Consider the following 16,003-nt stretch of genomic DNA (forward strand, 5'->3'; position numbering starts at 1 on the left):
AACTAACAGGCATTCCCAGCTTGACTAAGTGCACAAACTTCATCTACATAATAGAAATATCTTTTCTGATGAGATCATGTTTTGATCTCATTTTTAAAATTAAATTAAAAATGATGAGATCAGCAGCAATTGGTTGTCTTTATGAACTTATCCATTGTTCCTTTGATAAATGGAGAAGGATCATTTTTTGTCTGCTATGTTTCTTCAAGTATACTTCAGATATTTAGAAAAATACTTGATTTTCCAAGCTGATTTATTTGCCTATGATGATGTAAAAAGTGTTCATGTACTCCCTTCTGCTTTCATAAGCTCCTGCTGACTTCATGCAATTGTAAGAGCTGGTACCAGCAGACTGCTATGCAAAATAGAGGTCTTTGGAATATGAAAAAAAAATAAAATAAAATACATTTCAAGAATCTCCTACTATAAAAACAACAACAATAAACCCTCAAGGGCCTGAAATTGAAACCCCAAAATCTCAAGTAATGAGAAAGTTTAATGAAAAAGAATGTCAGGAACAACCTGATTTTGCTATCTGTTTTCCACAGAAAAGTCAAATTGAAATAATATTTTAATTATTCTAACCTAACTGTTATGCCACCCTAGCCATTCTTCAAAAGCAGAATGAAACTTTTAAGTAAAGGCATTATATTTGTGCAATAATATATGCAAAGTCTTTATTTCCATCACAAAAGAGACTATAACCTAATAGTCTTCCTCAACATATAATGTAAAACATTCTGCTTATTATCATCATTATGATTTTTTTTTATAATACAAAGTCCCATATGTCACCAGATGACAAATCGAACAATAAGTATAGTTTGAATCATCTTGATACACACTTCTGCCCAGCAATTTTTCAGACACTCATTTTGATATACTCGAAATGATTGGAAACATTCAGTGAAAAGTTTTAGTATTGAAACTGTCAAAATCTGTGGCAAAAGAAAAAATGCAAGAAATATTTTCATAGGCAGAGTTTTAAAATTTAGCTACATTTCAGAATGATCAGGGAGAACTAAGAATTTCTCTTCTTTCATCTCCATTTTACAAAGAAGCCACCTTTCTAAAACAGTTGATGAAGATTTTTGGCATTTTTCTTTGCAGTATTTGGTGGCTTTGGGCTTGACATACTGACTGCTGTGAATACCCATTTACCCATCAGTTAGAAGTACAGAGGCTGTCAGAGTTTGTCACAGCTTTTAATTATTACCATAATAAGGGTTATAGAACATAAGGTACTTGGTTGATTGTATGGTCAATATTCATCTCTGTGTGGTGATATCAGTAGTGAATATATAAGCTTTTTTTTTCTTTTTTTACAGTGTTCCAGGATATAGTGAAATGTAAATATTGGGCATAGATAATTTCTTTATCACTTTGAAGAGAAAAGACATTTGTGAAGCTTGACAGTGTTGTAAATATGTTTTATATACTACACTGTTAAAAATTGCCTTATATTTTTCTGCTTTCTATAATTTACAAAGAAAAAAGAATACTTTGGTGTGTGTGTTTTTTCCCGTTTTTTTTTTTCTGCTTTCTGTAATTTGCAAGGACAAAACGATAAAACTTTTTCCCCCCTAAGTTTAATCTCCTTTAAGCACATACTTGTTTACAATTGTGAATATACAGTTATACTTGCAGTACAGTTAGAATAGTTCTTCAGTCTTTTTACTACTACTACTACTACTACTACTACTACTAATTATTAGTAGTATTTTATTTTTCTGTTTGTTTAGAAAATGAAAAATTATTGTCAGTAAAAAAGCAGCCCTCCCTGAACTCTTACATATGCTGGATAAAATCATTCTTATTACAGTTTCTCAAACCTCTTATCTTAAATTTGAGTTTATTTCATGTAGGAATACATTAACATGCATAGGTATCCAGGTCTCTCTTAGAGATATTGATAGATGGTATCTGTTTCTGAAGTTTCAAGTTTTCTAACAGGAAGCAAGTGTAGCTTGGAAACAGATGGTATCTCTTTTGTTAATTCACTAGCACAACAGATGCTTTTTCCTCACCACCATATTTCCAAGTGGAAAGGTTGAGTTCCCATAATATCTGCCTTCTTCAGAACTTTTATTATTGTGTTAATACTTTTAGTTAAACACAGCTAATAATGTAGGGTCTCAGTATCATTATCTTGGTTTTGGTACAGCTCCATAGAGCAGAATTAAAGTGTGAGTAGCCTAAGACAATTTTCTTTCCTTACCAAGCATGAGGGAATAGACCATAAAATGTTAACATGAACTCCAGTAACTTAGTAGCAAAATAAAACAAAACATAAATTATGATGGCATAGTCCACTGTTCATTTCTATATAATTCATGCAGAAACAGTAGTTCACAGGACCATATGTATGAGGCAGATAGTTTCCCCTAATAAACAGTGATTTTCGTCAAAGTTGTTTGACTTGTAAGAATTATCCCAAGAGTTGATACATTATTCTTTTGTTTTAGAATTCTCAGAAAATAAAAAGGAAAATATTCCTTTATACTTTATTTTTCTTAATAATTGTTATTATTTTTTAAAAAAAGTAATAGTGAAGTGAACCAAAAGCCAGTAAATAAAGCTATGTATGAGCTTATTCTGATTGCAATTACTTACACTTTGTTGCTGGCTGTCTGCTGAGACAAAAGAACATCATGTGAGGGAGCATAGCCAAGTAACATTACATCATATCAGCAAAGGTGGAGAGTTCGGTCAGTGGCACTCGGCAGGATGGAGACCAGTGACTGCGGACAAAAAATAATGGGTGTCAAAAGAGCTATAAGGCAGAAGGGCAGCGTTCAGACAAAGCCTGGAGAAAAAAGTTGTCTCAGTGGGTAGGCAATGAATTATTTGCTCAGGACAAAGCAGCTATTTTTTGGTTTAGTGTTTTTATTTTTTTTTTTTTTGGTTGGTTGGGTGTTTTGTTTGTTTTGTTTGTTTTGTTTTTCTTACATACACATTTCAGGATACTCATTTCCTTAACAAAACTGTTTAAAAAATGTAAATCAAAAAAATAAACCGTGGAGAAATTTCAAATCAAAGGTAGCAGTTCTCTGATGCTAGGGGTTAGATGATGCTTTTTTTTTTTTTTTTTTTTTTTTTTGTCAGTATCTTCTCTGGTCTTGAATACTTGGGGTGGGATTTATTTGTTTTCTTCCTTCCCAGCCCCTCCTATTTGCTTGCTTTGTCCATTCCTTTTTTTTTTTTTTTTTTTTTTTTTAATATATATGTATGTATATATATATGATTTAATATGTAAAGATTCCCATATGGTTGAAGGAAATAAGGACTGATGGCAGGAAAGTTTTTCAATGAGTTTTTAGGTGAGTTTGCTTTTGCACATGCACCACCAGCAAAACTATGAGGAATATTATGTGACACATTTTAACTCTTCAAACAGAATAGCACTTCTGTCTTTGTACCTACTCTGCCACCCCTATAATAATCCAGTACTTGAAAATAAATTCATCTTCTACTTTTTTTTTTTCCTTAGAAAATAGCTCATGATTTCTCAACCATGAATTATCAGTGGCCCTGCTGTTTTCATGTGTTCATCTCAAAGATATCTTAATGAGACCTCCTACATGGCATTTTTCTTATGTTGTACTCAGATTCTACTCATATTTTTCTTCTGTGGATGTACTTATTAAAATATTTATGTATTGTCAATTTAAGTTTTGTAAAGACAATAAATACTTGCTATCACTTTTTTAGCATTAGCTATTTTGTAACACAGATCATCAAAATAAAATCACCTTTTCAAAAAAAAAGAACACACAAAAAATGCATTTATTTTCTCAAAAACAGTTGTAATTACCATTTTTATTTTTCCTAACTTGATTTATATTTTCAATACATATTTCCAAATACTAATGTGAAAGAAGAACTAAAATACTGTCAGAACAGGAGGTCTTTCACTCACTGTTTACACAATTAAAGGCACAACAGGGCAAAAGAGAAGGTGTTCTTCTAGTGTGTACCATCAACAAAACAATGGGGATGTAGCCTTTAATGTGGAAAAGAGGATTAGCTGTCATCAGTTTCAAAACCATATCAGAGGGAAATCATGGTCAACCATCATTATGTAAAGTTTTTTATTATTTTGTTGATATTCTATCAATAAATTAAAATGTATCAAATACAGGTTGAAAGATTTGCAATAGGAACCAAGAAATCAACGCATAGTCCCTGCATCACTTTAGCACACATCAGTGCAGTAACTTCCACTTAAACAAAATTAAGCTGTGTTAGTTGCATAGTTCTTGTTTATTTGTTTTTCTGTTCTATGACAGCATTTAAAATCTGTAATCTAGTACCATGTCCCTAATGTGTAAGACACTAAATATACAATAAAAGAAAGAAAGTTCTTATCCCTAAGAACTAAAGTTTAATAGGGGGGATAGGGGACAAACAAAAAATATAGAAAAAAAAAAAAAAAAGGCTTGAACCAGACAGGGGAGATATGGTGTTAAAAAGTATCATTGATCAGCATAAGCTCTTTACACAAGCAGTTTGTGATTTTGTCTAGTGATTTTATCAGGCAAATCTACATTCTTCCCTTGTTAAACCTTCTTTTGAAATTGTAGCCCTTGCATTTGTTATTGAGGCAGCAAATATCTCATTTGAAGACTTAAAAAAAAAAAAAAAAAAAAAAACCACAAAAAAAACACCTTATTTTTCTAGCCTTTTTCCTTTTCATTAAAATTGTTAATGTCAGAATTGTTTCCAGAGCAGTTTATTCTAAATTGCTGCTCTGAACATTTCAGATTCTGTCTTCCTGCAATCTGGTCAAAGAAGACTGAAATCTGATTTTCATGAGAACTGCAGAAAGTCACATTTAGGTATATCTTTTCAGTTTCTGAAACAAAAAGAAATTTTCTTTATACTTAAGATATTTTTTTCCTTCTCAATCTCTCCTTGTCATGAATCACAAAAAAACAACTTGAAGGAAAAAGTGCATTGAATTTCAGTGTAAGGCACAGTCCAATTATTTCTGCAAGTACATGGCCTCAAGACATTGTGGTGATGAATGACTGAAAGAATAATGACACAAGGGATTGGTAATGACATCTGAAATCTTCTCCTCAGGATAATAGTTCCAGCCCACTAGTCTTTAGTAGTACAAAAGTTGTTAATTACTACAGGATCTTTCGTTTCCAGAAAACTGTTCTCTGTTGTCTTATCCTTTGCAGATAAGCGGCCTCGTTGCAAACTACTCACATCCTTAAATGTGTTTTAACAGAGGACATGGGGCAAGCAGAGGTCCTCAGTGTGGGACTGCAGAGCCACCCCAACTCCCAAGTTCTACTGCCTATTACAGCAATGTAACAACTGAACATCCCAGAGATGCACTTTGGGTTCCAGACTACACAATTCTTTATTGCCTTTCTGTGCTATTCCCGAATTTTGGACAGTGAGGTATCTGCACCTCACAAGATAGTTTATTCACCCTTTTTCACTGTACAGGGCTTTTGAAGGTGGAGCTGATAAATATTTATTTTCTTATTTAAAGTATATTTTTCCATTTAAAATGGCCTTTATCAAAAAAAAGGTCAACCTTTCTGTGGCAACAGCTTTCAAGATTTGTCTGTATATGTATGTGTTTTTCAGTCTTTTGCTGAAAAAAGTAAGATGGTGCAAAATTTTCTTCACTGAGGCCTTGAAGTCTAAAAATATGAATACAATCTGAGTGCAACATTAGAAAAGGGAAGTCTAAACAAGAGAAAATGGAGATGAATTTGAAAATGAAATTTTGAACATCTACTTTTTTTTTTTTCCACCCCACAACCCAACAAATGTTTATCATAGAGCCATAGAATGATTTGGGTTGGAAGGGACTTTAAAGATCATTTAGTTCCAACCCTCCTGTCATGGGCAGGGACACTGTCCACTAGATCAGGTTGCCTCAAAGCTCTATCCTACCTGTCCCTGAACAATTCCAGGGATGGGGCATCCACAGCTTCTCTGGAAAACCTGTTCCAGTGCCTCACCACCCTCTGAGTAAAGAGTTTCCTAATGTCTAATCTAACTCTGCCCTATTTTAGTTTAAGGACCTCCTATAACTACGCTCCCTGAACAAGAGTCCCTCCCTAGCTTTCATGTAGGCATTTAGGCCTTTAGGCATTGGAAGGCTGCTGTAAGGTCTCCCCAGAGAGGCTTTCTCTTCTCCAAGCTGAAAAACCCCAACTCCTTCAACCTGTCTTCATAGGAGAGGTGCTCCAGCCCTTCTAACACCTTTGTGGCCCTCTTCTGGACTTATTCTAATAGATCAGTGTACTTCTTGTTCTGGGGGCTCCAGAGCTGAACACAATACTCTAGGTGGGGTCTCACAAGAGCAGAGTAGGGGGGAAGATCACCTCCCTTGACCTGCTGGCCACACTTCTTTTGATGTAGCCCAGGATACAGTTGTCTTTTGGGGTTTCAAGTGCACGTTACTGGATCATGTTACATGGTACATAGGGACATGGTTTAGTGCGTGATATTGGTGGTAGGGGGATGGTTGGACCAGATGATCTTGGAGGTGTTTTCCAACCTTAATGATTCATGAGTCTATGATTCTATGTTGAGCTTCTAATCAACCAAAACCCTCAGCTCCTTCACCTCACGGCTGCTCACAGTCTATTCTCTGCCCAGCCTGTATTTGTGCTTTGGATTGCCCCAGAGCAGGTGAAAGACATTGCACTTGGCCTTGTTGAACTTCATGAGTTTTGCACTAGTCCACCTCTCAAGCCTGTCAAGGTTCCTCTGGATGGCATCCTTTCCCTTCTAACATGTTGACTTAGTCACACAGCTTGGAGTTATCAGCAAACTTGCTAACAGTGCACTCAATCCCTCTGTCCATGTCACCAACAAAGACGTTAAACAGTGCCAGTCCCAATACTGACCCCTGAGGTACACCACTTGTTACTGATCTTCATTTGGACATTGAGCCACTGACCACAACTCTTTGAATGAGACCATCCAACCAATTCCTTTCCAACTATCCATCCATCAAACCCATGTCTTTCCAATTGGATATCATGTAGGACAGTGTCACGTGTTTTGTACAATCCAGGTAGATAACATCAGTTCCTCTTCCCCTATTCATTTCCCCAATTCTTTTCCAACAGTCCATCCATCAAACCCATGTCTTTCCAGTTGAGAGAGAAGGATATCATGTGGGAGAGTGTCAAATGTTTTTTACAATCCAGGTAGATGACATCAGTTTCTCTTCCCCTGTTCATAAATGCTATAAATGCAAGGTTATCTGGGGTTTGGAAAGAATATAGTAATACAGACATAGAAATATGACACATACAAATGATTTTTTGTTTGTGTTTCTTTGTTGTTGTTGTTGTTATCTATTTTTATTTCTGTTTTCCAGAAAACACCCTTCTACTTCACTCATAATTTTGGAGTAGTTTTATCTTTACCTCTTAAAATACTGAAAGAAATTTGTATATAGCTGAGAATATGGAGATATATATAAAAATGATGTAACACATTAAGTGTAAAATTATAGCCTCTAGCAATTTGGATTATCTTCTTTTTACCAAAAATAAATAAATAAATAAATAAGATCTTCTTTTTACCATTGACTTCAACAAAGAGAAGTGAAGATTCTACCTGCTTTAGTTTGGACAGGACATTTGTTTTCAGTGGAATTTTTACTGACACAGCTCCATATCATCACTGTCTGGATGCCCATGTAGATTTTGGGGCAGGTTTTTGTAAGACATTTGCATTTCTGATTGAAATTTTTACAAGCAGGAATTTCAATAGTTGAAATTTAATTAGCTGTGCCTCTAATCCAGTCACTAATCCAGACCAAAGGCCACTAGACCAGATCCAGAACATACAACAAGCCCTCATTTCATCAGAAATACCATGGTAGTAATGACCAGGACATTGGTCCCATTTTAGGGTGCAGTAATGGAAAGTAATGTTGTGGGAGGAATGATACATCATCAGGACTGCATGAGAGGAAGGTCTGTATTTTGACAGAAAAAAAGTGCTTCAGCCTCTGTCTGGTTCTTTCCTATCACTATTTTTACATGGTTTATTATATTGAAGTTGAAATACTGCTGGAAGCTATATTCAATTTTGTTATCGTAAATACAGTTACTATGTGTTCTTGTCTGTATCTTGGTTATAGCAATGTTGCTTTGGTTTTAATTTTGTATATTCTTTACAGTCGCAGAAGCTGAAATGTTATAGAGAATGTTATTGTAGCACAGATTTCACAGCTGAGCTAAGGAAATTCCTGCTTCTGAGCTGAAAGAATATAAGATACACATAAGCATCAAAACAAGAGAGACATGATAGGATTTTCAGGAATGGATCCTTGAAGACAAGAATAAGGATTTAGAGAGTGATTGTGAAAGGAAGTCGGAAACCGATATGGAACTCAGGTAATGGAAAGACATCATGGAGAGAGGACATGAAGAAACAACTTCTAGCTATAAAGTGTTAGAGAGACTTAGGGGAGGGAAAAATGTGAGAGTTAAAAAAGAATAGATCTGCAGGGGGAGAAAGAACTCAGATATTGACTGAAGATTAACAATAGGGGAGGTAAGCTAAGGGTGGGCTTTGATTGTAATTGATAAAAAGAACTAACAATACTTTTTTTTTTTTTTTTCCCTTTATTCTTTCCTTGCTCTGCCTCTTATGCTATCTTCTCACTTACCCCCAGCAGAGTTTTACTTTGAAAAGTTATGAGAGATTTCATGTGGCCTATGAGCTTCCATTACAGATATAATTTGACGAACACTGAAACATTAGTGTGAGGGTCTTCAGTAGAAGAAGATTCAGTAAATATTGGCAGTGTCTCTATAGACTAATGAAATTAAGAAGCAAGGTGAAATGGGGAGAAAATTTGAAAGGAGAATACCTCCATAAACTAGGCAAACTTAGATAACTAGCAGATTTATTATATTTCAGACCTCAAAGAGCACTATGTATACGCACTTTGATTTTAAATTATTTGGTTATCTCCGTAACTGGGGTTGGGTGGAGGATGGGGGGGGGAGGGGGGGGAAAGTTCACATTTGTGAGCTGTTTAACATATTTCATGTACCAGTTTCTCGAGTAATTTTCATTTGCATAGACATGCGCAGATTCATTTGCAAAGGCATAAACTAGATGTTTGTCAGGATCATTTAATTGCTTGAGTGTCAAGCCTTCAGCCAGGGAGTCATATACAACCACATGCACTATTTAATATCTCTGGCAAGAGCATGGATTGAAATCTACCACTTTCTGTTAATTATGCTGTAGTTCGCAAACCATTCACCACAGTCATCAATCAGATCTATATGTGTAGTTTAATTTGTAAAGGGTGTATTCATGGACCGTATTTAGTTAGTTATATGAAGTGTGATAATTTCATATCCCCATCCTTCTCCTAATCATACGTAATTTTTATCAGTGCAGATATGTTCATGGGATCACTGTGGTCATCAGAGTTTTAGGGAAAATAGTATATTACTTTTCTTTTTTTTTTTTTTTCTGGAAAAAAGTAAAAGTGATGCTATAGAAGACTACTTCTGGATGTGCCTTCTACTCTGTTCTTCTAATGTTTCTTTCATTTTGAAATGTGTGCATCTGTGTAAGTTTTCAGTTTAGGGGACAATGGCCATGACAAGATGTTTATTTCTAGGTAACTGGCTTTGATTAAGGGTTCTCAATCTTTTTTTTTTTTTTCTTTTTTTTTTTTTTTTCTCCTCATTAGATATTGCTGTTGCAAAAATTGGAGCTTTTGCAATTTATTTCTACTGCATGAGGTGGGCCATTAAACCATTATTCAACCAAGTAGTTTATGGTGAAGAGTTCTTTCAATGAGGAGGTTGAGCTGTACAGAGACACCATACTGTAAATTGTCAATACAAGTCTTCACTGGGCTTTTATGGACAATTAAAATGGTGCATAGATGAAATTTTATCATTTGTCATAGTGGTAGGGGATTTAGCTAAGATACAGCTGAAGTCACTTTAAAAGACAAAGTAGAAAGTAATAGTTTATGCATTTATTTAATTATTTTTGCATATTTGTGTTATGTTACTATGGTTTTAATTCTTTCCATGTATATTAAATATTTTCTAACCCATTTACTGTTCAAACTGAATCCTGGTCCTTCTGTTTTCAGATAAGTATAGCTAGAAATGGAGAGAAAAACATTTCCAAAGGACATGAGGACAAAAACAATTTGTTTCAACTCAGAAAGTCATCACAGCATTCTCCTCAAGAAACTGGCTGCTCTTGACTTGGACTGGTGCACGCTTCGTTGGGTTAGAAACTGGCTGGATAGCCGGGCCCAAAGAGTCGTGGTAAATGGAGTCAAGTCCAGTTGGAGGCCAGTCACTAGCGGCGTTCCCCAGGGCTCGGTGCTGGGGCCGGTCCTCTTTAATATCTTCATCGATGATCTGGACAAGGGCATTGAGTGCACCCTCAGAAAGTTTGCAGATGACACCAAGCTAGGCGCGTGTGTCGATCTGCTTGAGGGTAGGAAGGCTCTACAGGAGGATCTGGATAGGCTGCACAGATGGGCTGAGGTCAACTGCATGAAGTTCAACAAGGCCAAGTGCCGGGTCCTGCACCTGGGGTGCAATAACCCCAAGCAGAGCTACAGGCTGGGAGAGGAGTGGTTGGAGAGCTGCCAGGCAGAGAAGGACCTGGGAGTGATGGTGGATAGTCGGCTGAATATGAGCCAGCAGTGTGCTCAGGTGGCCAAGAAGGCCAACAGCATCCTGGCTTGTATCAGAAACAGTGTGACCAGCAGGGCTAGGGAGGTGATCGTCCCCCTGTACTCGGCTCTGGTGAGGCCATACCTCGAGTACTGTGTTCAGTTTTGGGCCCATCGCTACAAGAAGGACATCGAGGTGCTTGAGCGGGTCTAGAGAAGGGCAACGAAGCTGGTGAGGGGCCTGGAGAACAAGTCCTACGAGGAGCGGCTGAGGGAGCTGGGCTTGTTCAGCCTGGAGAAGAGGAGGCTCAGGGGTGACCTTATTGCTCTCTATAGGTACCTTAAAGGAGGCTGTAGCGAGGTGGGGGTTGGTCTGTTCTCCCACGTGATTCTGTGAACCTGAAGTACTAAAGATTTGCTTGGAAGCATCCCCTGCCCCAGTGCTCTGAGAAATATTTCTAAACAAATTATTTGTATGTATATTGTCTGTCTCTCCCCCTGAAGTTTTTTTATTTCAAAAAACAGAGGTTTAAGTTATTTTTATTTTTAATCTAGCTTTTAAAATTCTAATCCTTAGCAGTGGTTGTGATGTGCTTAACTCAGAGAAAAACTTCAGACAGATTCACTTTGATGTTGTCTGATTTTGGGTCTTTTTCACATTCACTTACCAGCAATGAATATGAGAGTCCAGATGAGTTTCCAAGCTTTCAAAAAGACAAAATAGAAGTAGGGCTTTATTAACTTTCATTGCAGGCCAGATATAAGAGGTATCACAGAATCACAGAATTTCTAGGTTGGAAGAGACCTCAAGATCATCGAGTCCAACCTCCGACCTAACGCTAACAGTCCCCACTAAACCATATCCCTAAGCTCTACATCTAAACGTCTTTTGAAGACTTCCAGGGATGGTGACTCCACCATTTCCCTGGGCAGCCTGTTCCAATGCCTAACAACCCTTTCAGTTAAGAAGTTCTTCCTAACATCTAACCTAAAACTCCCCTGGCGCAACTTTAGCCCATTCCCCCTCGTCCTGTCACCAGGCACGTGGGAGAACAAACCAACCCCCACCTCGCTACAGCCTCCCTTGAGGTACCTATAGAGAGCGATAAGGTCGCCCCTGAGCCTCCTCTTCTCCAGGCTGAACAAGCCCAGCTCCCTCAGCTGCTCCTCATAGGACTTGTTTTCCAGGCCCCTCACCAGCTTCGTCGCCCTTCTCTGCACCCGCTCAAGCACCTCGATGTCCTTCTTGTAGCGAGGGGCCCAAAACTGAACACAGTACTCAAGGTGCGGCCTCACCAGAGCTGAGTACAGGGGGACAGGTACCTGAGCACAGGTATATGTGCATGAAATAGATTTATTTATAATTACATTCGATACCTGATAAAGGAAAACTGGTAGCCTCTCTCACCAATTCAATTTACCCTTTCATCAAGTTTGCAGAAATAGGTTCCCAATGAGCAGTTCTGTAAGTGCAAAATTTCCCAAATTTTCAGAAAAGAGTGTGGAAAGAAAGTTATATTGTAACATATTGAATCAAAATACTTAATCATCTTAAGTGGCAACCACATCTTTGCTTCTTAAAAGGAATTTACTTGAATCATATCAAAGTAATAATCCAAAATGAAGATTGATCTGTGTAACTATGATCCCTGTACTTTTCTGCCTGTCATGCTTTAATCCTATAGCTATGAAGATGCAGGAAACAGATCAGCTGCCTGGTTACATTTTACCTGGTCATACTGACTCTTCATTTCTGTTTGACAGCAAGTCTATAATTTTATCAAAGATGTGAATATGTATCAAGTAAAAAAAGTAAGAGAGAAGGGGCTATATTCTTCAAAATAGAATGATCACTTCATTCCTCATCATGTGTTTCTCCCCTTCTGTTTAAATAGTTTACTACCCTTTAAGTTAGGAAATTAAGTGGTTGACAGATAAATCATATCCTTGAAGGTACTAAAAATATATACACCTGAGATGTGAGGTTATTAAAATGTCTGTGTGCTACCTATTCCTCTAACAAAGAGTGAAAAAAAAAAATCTGCTCAAATGATTTGGTTGTTTTAGGAAAGCCCAGATTAATTAATAAAAACTAATCATATACTATATGCAAAACCAATAAATAAATAAATAAATAAATATACTATTAGCAAAACCTACATTTGCATTTTTATACACCATTTTTACTTCCTCAGTAAGACTCTTCAGTTCTATCAATGTTCAGAGGTGGACTATCTTGGAAGACGATGGAAGACAATGCTCTAGAGATATCAGGTTATTAAAACTGCTGCAAAGCAATGAGCCTGAAGCCATGGCCATTGCTACTGCCTGGTGTGTGTCCATGCTTTGGACTCTACTTCTCCCCATTGTACCTCTGCTGTGCCTCCCATTGGTACATCTTTTCAGGCACTTGCCAGGAACTTTTCATTTTCTCCTGCTCTACAATTTTTTCCCCCTAGTCTAAGATTCTGTCTGTTCTCGTTTCTTTTTCTTTTTCTTTTTCTTTTTTTTCTTTTTCTTTTTCTTTTTCTTTTTCTTTTTCTTTTTCTTTTTCTTTTTCTTTTTCTTTTTCTTTTTCTTTTTCTTTTTCTTTTTCTTTTTCTTTTTCTTTTTCTTTTTCTTTTTCTTTTTCTCTTTCTCTTTCTCTTTCTCTTTCTCTTTCTCTTTCTCTTTCTTTTCCTTTTCCTTTTCCTTTTCCTTTTCCTTTTCCTTTTCCTTTTCCTTTTCCTTTTCCTTTTCCTTTTCCTTTTCCTTTTCCTTTTCCTTTTCCTTTTCCTTTTCCTTTTCCTTTTCCTTCTCCTTCTCCTTCTCCTTCTCCTTCTCCTTTTCCTTCTCCTTCTCCTTTTCCTTCTCCTTCTCCTTTTCCTTCTCCTTCTCCTTCTCCTTCTCCTTCTCCTTCTCCTTCTCCTTCTCCTTCTCCTTCTCCTTCTCCTTCTCCTTCTCCTTCTCCTTCTCCTTCTCCTTCTCCTTCTCCTTCTCCTTCTCCTTCTCCTTCTCCTTCTCCTTTTCCTTCTCCTTCTCCTTCTCCTTTTCCTTTTTCTTTTTCTCTTCTTCTTCCTCTTCTTCTTCTTCTTCTTCTTCTTCTTCTTCTTCTTCTTTCTGTCTTTGTCTTTGTCTTTGTCTTTGTCTTTGTCTTTGTCTTTGTCTTTGTCTTTGTCTTTGTCTTTGTCTTTGTCTTTTTTTTTTTTTTTCTTTTTCTTTTCATTCCCCCTTTTCTATCTGCTGTTTAACCTTTTTCCTTTTAATGTTGGAAAAACAAATACTTGACAAGAAATTCTCCTACATACCCTCCATTCACGACTAAAGAAACAAATTGAAAAAATAATGCTTTCTTCTTATTCACTAAATTTCTATGAACAAGGAAGGTGAAGTATAAATTAGACCTAAGGTGTTTGTTTGATTGCTTGTTTTCCCCTGAGTTTTCTTCTTTATTCTTTAATAGGTGTCTGCACAGTTGCCTTCAGTTTCTGAGAATTCTGCTTAGGAAGAGTCAATGTGGAAGAGTTGATCTTAGATGAGCAAGTTTCAGAAAAGTTTAAAGAATTTTGTCAAAATTAAAAATTCTCTTCAGAATTCAGGAAAAGGAGCAGTCAAAACAAGTAGTGTTTACATCCTGCATCCTACTTTCTTAACTGTCTCTCATTAGTGTATGAGTTCTGCTTACATCTCTAGGCAGAAGACTGGAAGAAAGAACACAGGTTGCATGTCTTACTTAAGATGTTATTAGGCCTTGAGTAGGTCTATATCAAATGGATGAATTTCATTACTCACGCAGTTATCTTATTGCTGTTCTTTCCAGGATGCGGTGTCTCAAATCAAGTGTTTTTTTTTTGTTTGTTTGTTTGTTTGTTTATTTTTTCATTGTCATGTAAAAAGTTTCCAGTGATATGTACGTAGAACTTGTAAACGCTACACAGAACCCAGAGCCAGAAGCAGAAGTGGTATGACAGTGCACCTGGTGTAAGACCTCAGATTAAGCAAAGTACCAATTCTATTCTACCTTCAGAACTATGGCAATATCTGTGAATAGCTTGACACTGTCATATAAGCAGTGCTGCCTTAGATCTGCATAAACTTGAGAATTTTTGCAATAAGCTTGTAAATGCAATGTTAAAGCAAATTTCAAGAAGACGCTTTCACTTTGGTAACTGCTGCATCCATTTTTTTTTTTTCTACTCTTTTTCCAGTGAGACAAATATGCTCTTGTGCTGTCTTTTTCTCCTATTTTTGATTGAGGAAGTCCTTAACAGTGACAGTCCTATTGCTTTTTAGCAAATCTTAACTTATTAGAAAATCATAGAATCATAAAATTGTTTGGGTTGAAAGGGACATTATCTAATTCCAACCTTTCTGCCGTGGGCAGGGACACCTTCCACCATACCAGGTTGCTCAATGCCCCATCCAACTAAAAGTTGGATGCCCTCCAACTAAAAGTGTCAGTGGAATTGTGTCTGCTCAGCCCAAGCTGCCCTAGCTGCCACTTTCCCAATGCTTGGGGGTGTAGCCACAGTCAGCTGTGGGCCAATGAAATATTCTGCCTTTTCATTTCTGCTGTGGTTATTGTATTGCTAGAATTGGTGCTGATATCTCTTTTGTGTAATTACAGTTTATGTAAGACACAGGGGTAAGAAAGAAGGGATTCTTAGTTTATAGGACATAGGGGCAGAAGCACATTTAGTAAAAATTTGTAAGCAAATTTACTCTTCTACTATCTACAATGACAGACAAGATACATTTCACAGATCTCTATGCATGCTTAGTATAAACACAGCAAAAGACTATTTAGCTGCTTCTCAGACTGTAAAGTTGTCCAATCTGTTGTCATCTAAATGTATGTGTATTTAAAACAATTAATATTTTTGTTTCCAATGTAAAAAACTATTTGTTCTGGATGTTAAATGATTATCAATAAACACAAGCATTTTTTGCAGTTCAGCCACAAATCATGCTCTCAAAAGGGATGGCTGATGCAGCTATTGTGCTAGTAGTCATGACAATGACTGAAAAAAGGCCTTGTGATTCTGAAAGGCAGACAAAAGAGTCTGAAAATTTTCCCAAAAGACCTAATCTCAGAACAAAAATGCCTGAGTCAGGCAAGTCTATCCTTAGCCCTTTCTGATCCTAGAATATATTGATATTGATTCTTTGTATCACTTAAGCTTCCAAAACTTCAGTTGGAAATGTACAAAAAATTATAAAAATCTCAGCTGCTTTTAGAATTCCTCTCAGCTGGAGTCATAGCTCCCTATCTGACTGCATAACAACAGATTCTTTAGTCTCCATGAAGTTCCCTGTCCTCAGCTGGGATTTGCTATAGTACACAGATTCATGTTCTTCTGGCCATTT

This window comes from Aythya ferina (genome assembly GCF_964211825.1).
Source record: "Aythya ferina genome assembly, chromosome: 1".
Classification (NCBI taxonomy): Eukaryota; Metazoa; Chordata; class Aves; order Anseriformes; family Anatidae; genus Aythya; species Aythya ferina.